This window comes from Erpetoichthys calabaricus, chromosome 2 (assembly GCF_900747795.2).
Source record: "Erpetoichthys calabaricus chromosome 2, fErpCal1.3, whole genome shotgun sequence".
Taxonomy (NCBI): Eukaryota; Metazoa; Chordata; class Cladistia; order Polypteriformes; family Polypteridae; genus Erpetoichthys; species Erpetoichthys calabaricus.
This window is the reverse complement of record NC_041395.2, coordinates 30,178,076-30,184,128: the sequence shown is the minus strand read 5'-3', so window position 1 is coordinate 30,184,128 and position 6,053 is coordinate 30,178,076.

Below are 6,053 nucleotides of genomic sequence, written 5' to 3'. Positions count from 1 at the left end.
CTGGACCAAGGAGCAACGGAAAAATTTGGTCTGGTCTGATGAATCATGTTCTCTTTTAGATGATGTGGACAGCCGGGTGAGTGTGCATCATTTTCCTGTGGAAGAGATAGCACCAAGATGCACTATTGGAAGATGGAAAGCCGGTGCAGACTGTGTAATGTTCTAGACAGTGTTCTACTGGAAAACTTGATTTCTAGCATTCATGTATATATTACTTTGTCATATACCACCTACCTAAAAATTATTGTAGACCACAGACCTCCTTCAACAGAAAAATACACCTTGACACACTGCAAACATTGTTCAGGAATGGTTTGAGGAAGATGACAAAGGCTTCAAGGTGTTGACTTAGCTTCAAAATTCCCCAAATCTCAATCTGATTGAGTGTCTGTGGGATGTGCTAGAAAAACAAGTCTGATCTATAGCAACATACAGGACTTAAAGAATTTGATGCTAAGATCTTGGTACAAGATACCGTAGGACATCTTGAGAGGTGTTGTGGAGTCCATGCTTTGATGGGTCCACAACAACAACATTTATTTATATAGCACATTTTCATACAAATAATGTAGCTCAAAGTGCTTTACATGATGAAGAAAGAGAAAAAAGACAAAATAAATCAGAATTAAAATAAGGGAACACTAATTAACATAGAATAAAAGTAAGGTCCGATGGCCACGGAGGACAGAAAAAACAAAAAAACTCCAGATGGCTGGAGAAAAAAATAAAATCTGCAGGGGTTCCAGGCCACAAGACCACCCAGCCCCTTCTAGGCATTCTACCTAACATAAACAGTTCTTATTGTATTCAGGGTTCTCATGGAAGAACTTGAAGATGACTGTTATGTGGACTTCTGGCCTTTAATCCATCAATGTAGGGACATCACGGTGCTTTGATCAGGTGGTGGTGGCAACTCCTAACATAATTGATCTCAATCAGTCCTCATGGTTTTCAGGCTTCACATGGAAGAATTTGATGATGAGTCAGAGCTGTTCTGGTGCCAGGGGGGCGCCTACACAATATTAGGCAAAGTAGTTTTAATATTGTGGTTGATCGGTGTATAGTAAAAAGGTATGGAATGGATTACGTGGAGGCTCACCCAATTTGTTACTGGTCTCCTTGCCAATGGGAATGTGGGAGACAAGTCAGTGCACATTCAGCCTATGGAGTATCTCTAGAAAGCTCTACTGAATAACAGTGCATGTCTTATAAAGTTTCACTGAAGACGCAAATTCAATCACCAACAGACTAGGAGGATATATCTGTCACTTTACATCACAAATGTATCTTATATACAGTTTCCCTTTTTAGTGTGGGAATTAAGGAAACTAAAGGGTAATGTAATGCAGTTTTAAACTACGGTTTGCTGGTGACAGAGGAGAAAAAAATAAACTCCAACCTAAACAGAGAAATTTAATTCCTGTTAGTCCATGATCATTAAGAAAGGACAAGTCAGTGTCTACCAGCCCTGTGCCTTCTGGCCACTCAACTGATTTTAGTGGAACATGATGACGGTCTGATGCAGGTTCTTTTTAGTGCTAGTAATGTTTCCCTTATACTTGAAGGTTTCTTTTCTACAAGTCTTCATAAGACTTTGAAATCTCACTTGTATTCTGTTGACAATGATAAAGCAGGTCTTGCTACAAAACAGGAAAGAAATGTTGTACACACCTTTGCTGACAATTTAATTTTCATCTGGGACTCCAGGTTTGGAATCCACATATAACCTTGCTGTTCTGAGTGACCACTAAGGTTTGCTTGTATTTGTAGGCTATCATTCCAGAGCTCAGATAATCTATAGCGTAAGACACCCGGCTTTAATTATATCCAGACATCTGAAGAAAGCCGGCATCTTCTGATTGTGTTGTACACTGTGGAGTGTAGGCAACCCAGTAACTGGCTTTGTACAATTGGCATGTTTTCTGCATGTTTTTTTTCCTCTAGACACTAATGTTTTGCTCTCACATTCCAAAAATTTAGAGATAAGGCTAATTTATAATTCTACATTGGCATTTTATTAGTATGTGAATGAATGTGCCTTGTAATCGGCTGGTATACTGGGCAGCTGTTAAACCGAAGGGTGGAATCTTCATGTAATATTAATGCAAGATTTACCCCTTGATAAAACAGCAAATTAAAAAATATTTCCTTGGACCCATTTTACTGTATTCCTGTTCCTTTCAGTTGAACAAACCTATGATTATTATAGAATTCACTGAGGTACCAAATACAGCAAAATAACAGGCTGTGTTTCATGATCATGTCATTTGAAGCAGCCATTTCATCAGGCAAGTAAAGATGCAAAGTCTCTCATCACTGATGGCAGAATTGATTTCCATGTTTACTTAAGAATGTGAATGTCATTGGAATATCACAGCCAGTACTAATGCAGAAATAAAGCAGAGCTTTATGTTTTTGCCATAATCTTGTGCAGTTCCATTGTAGTTTAAGGATGATGATTATTAGGTATGTGAAGTCAGAAGAAAATGGAAATTAAAATTTATTTTGAAATTACCAGTAAGCTATGGGTACATTACCTTCCATTGTGCAGAAAATTACATATACTCAGAGAAGAAAGAAAGAAAGAAAGAAAGAATTCTTTAGATTTAATTTTCTACTAATAAAGGTATTCTACAGATGCATAGAAATAAATAAACAATGTAAAAATATAATTAATATATTATTGTTTCTTAGTAGATAAAAAATGAAAAATTTACTTTAATTGAGGAATACTTTCAGGGCAGTATTACCCAGCACAGATTTATACACAAATATATAAATGAATCAGTTTTATATAGTGTCCTACATATAATAAATACATCATACCAGTGACGATGAACTGCACAATAACGTGCAGTGAATACACTTGACTTGGGGATTCATAGTTTTCATCCTCTTTCTCTGTACATTTAGCATTCGTTTCCTCAGAGGTTGATGTGCTTGCTGCTTTCATGTTAAAATTGATTAAGTCAGTGTTTGTGTTGCAATTAGTACATTTTCTTTAATTTTTCACTTAAGCTGGCATTTAAGTCTTAAATCTGCCTCAAGAATGATTTAAATATGAAGAGGTAGGGGAAGTGACGGCGAAGGTGGTAGGGAATGAGAATGGCGCCTGCACACATGCGCCGCACGGCCACACTGCTGGCTGCTGCCGAGAGTTGATTCTACAATAAAATAAAATAAAAATAAAAAGAGGAATAACCTTGGAGGTCAATCATCACCCTGAAAGCAGATAGTAGATGTCACGTAGTATATAGGTACCAAATTTCAGGTCAATAGTTCAAACGGTTTGCGAGCTACAGGTGTTTTAAAATCCTACACAGACAAACGAACAGCCACATTATCGTATTGTATATAAATATGTTAAACAAAATACATTGCATAGTAAAAAATAAAATACATCATATTTCAAAAGACAATTAATTTACCTAAGTGCACAAAGCAGTATTTGACGATAGTATTGAATCAGGCAAAATACAGTTGGTATATCTATTCATCTTCTAACCAATGTATTTATTTGAGGGCACTGAAGAGGCTAAGCTTATCTCAGCAGCACTAAATATAAGACAGAAGTGACCCTTTGACTCATGCACATTCCCACACTTAGTCACAGTAAGATGGCAAGGGCAATGCTAAAACACCTGAAACAGTGGTTCTAGTAGTCAGGGATTTAAAGAATAACATGACTGTGTACTAAAGTTAATGAAATAGTAATACAAGCTAGCCAGAGTCACAAACTTAAAGTAAAATCAAACAATAAGTGCACTGAAATTGAAATCAGCATACTCCAAAAACCCCTGAATCATAACGTAATCGTATTAATGGTCTCCTCTTATTTGTCACTCTTCCTGTGTTCTTATATTCTAAATTATCTTCCCTTCCATTCACTTATTATCTGAACCAGCTTACTGAAAGGTTATAAAATATAAAATACATAAACATGCATTTCAATTTCTACTTCATATCTCCATTTGCTGAAACTCCTCACTGCATCCTGTGTCAGATTAAACTTTGTGTGAGTCAGTGATGAATGTGTGCGGGCTCTGTGATTGACTGACATCTTGTCCAGGACTGGCACTTGCCTTGCATCCAATGCTCTGACCTTGAATTGGATTAAGCAGGTTAAGAATAGGTTTAATGAGCTTGCTTAATCAAGATTCAAAATAATGGGGAGCTGGAACATAGCTCAACGGCAATGTGATATTTATTAATATTAACAAGAAAATGATGATTGCTTTTGTTGTGCTCAGAGTACACACACACACACACACAAATACCTTGTCTTGAGGTGCATTCGGTGTAGATTCAAGTATTCATAAATAAACTTGAATTGAATTTAACTAAACTGAGTTAATGAAGGGGTAGCATTTTGGTGCAGTGGTTAGTACTACTGCCTTACAAATTCAGGAGAACATGACATTCTCTTAGTAAGCTTTAATTGGGTACCTGTGTGAGTTCTTTATTTTTCTCTTACCTGCAAAGTACAGCATGTTTGATTAATTTCAGACTCTAAATTGGCCGGGAGTGTGTGTGCCCTGAAATGGACTGCACTTCATCCAGGGCCTAATTTCAACTCTAGCCACAGTGTGGCCAACATACAGCAGTCTATGGCCTCTTGCACCTCTAACATAAATTTAGCAGGTTTGGAGAATAACCTGGATGAACAAATTTAGCAGGTTTGGAGAATAACCTGGATGAACAAATTAATCAAGAATAAGGATATAAGAAATGAAAAGAGACAACTGAGCCCATAAAGTTCTTTTGGTGAACTTTGCTGTTACAAATCATGGATTAAATAATTTTTTAAGTAAAATTTATTTGTATTATTTTATTCTTTTTAAAGATTTTTTTACAATGAATGAATTACATCAGTGAGATACACAGTGCTACACCTTATTCAAAACTGATCAAATAAAATTAAAACTTTTTTTTAATTAATGGAACTGAACTATACACTAAAGCTGATTTAATGTTGCATGTACAGTACATACAAAAAGTAGTTTAAGTGCATGTTGTATACAATAGCTAATGTCACAAAACATTTACTCAAATGAAAATGTTATAAATTCCTGGTTAACCTTTATAATAATGACAAAATTGTAATTTGCCTTTCTTCATCTTTATTTGTTAGGTTCTTATAACTAATGTATCTAAATTAATGTGTCTGTCCATCAATCAGGAGAGTGTGGCTTCCAGTGATATACTAGGCTAAGGAGGTGGTTTCATGGGCTAACCCTGGAAATACATTAACATTCTCAAACCTGATTAATGCAAAGGACAGTTATGGAGGGCATAGCCTTTACAAGCAACTTTTCGCACAAGAGAGGAGCCAGCTGTGGATGGGGTACCAGTTCATCACAGGTTCCACTCACACACACTCACACATGCAGGTCCATCTTAGAATTGACATTTACACAAACATTCATGTCTTTGGGAAATGTGGCAGGAAAACTGGAGCACTCAATGGAAAAGCCACACAAACATAGGGAAAATGTGTACAAATTCCACACAGACAATAATAGTGTTTATGATTTGAAACCATAACACAGAATATAAGCTGCAGCATGAAACACTCTTCCAGCATACTGTACACCCCAGAAATTATTTAAGTAGGAATTGATGTTTGTGTGGTGCAGTGGTAGTGATGCTACCCTGCAATAAGGAGATCTGGGTTCACATCCTAGGTCCACCCTGTATGGAGTTTGCTTGTTCTTGTTGTGTCTGTGTGGGTTTCCTCTGGGTGCTCTGGTTTCCTCTTATAGTCCAAAAACCTGCAGATTAGGTAAAATTGTGACGCTAAATTGGTTGTTTGGTGTTTGTGTCCAGGGTTTGTGCAACAATTAACTGGTCACCTGCCCAGGGTTTGTTCTTGATTTGAGCCCTATGCAAGCTGGGATAGGCTCTAGCACCACCTATGACTCTGGTCGGAATTGAGCATATTAGAAAATGACATAAATTTTATGTTAATGGACAAAACACAACCATAAGATGTAGTAATTTTCTTCTAGAAATAGTGAGGAAAGAAAGAAAGACATTTTCTCTGATTTTCAAGA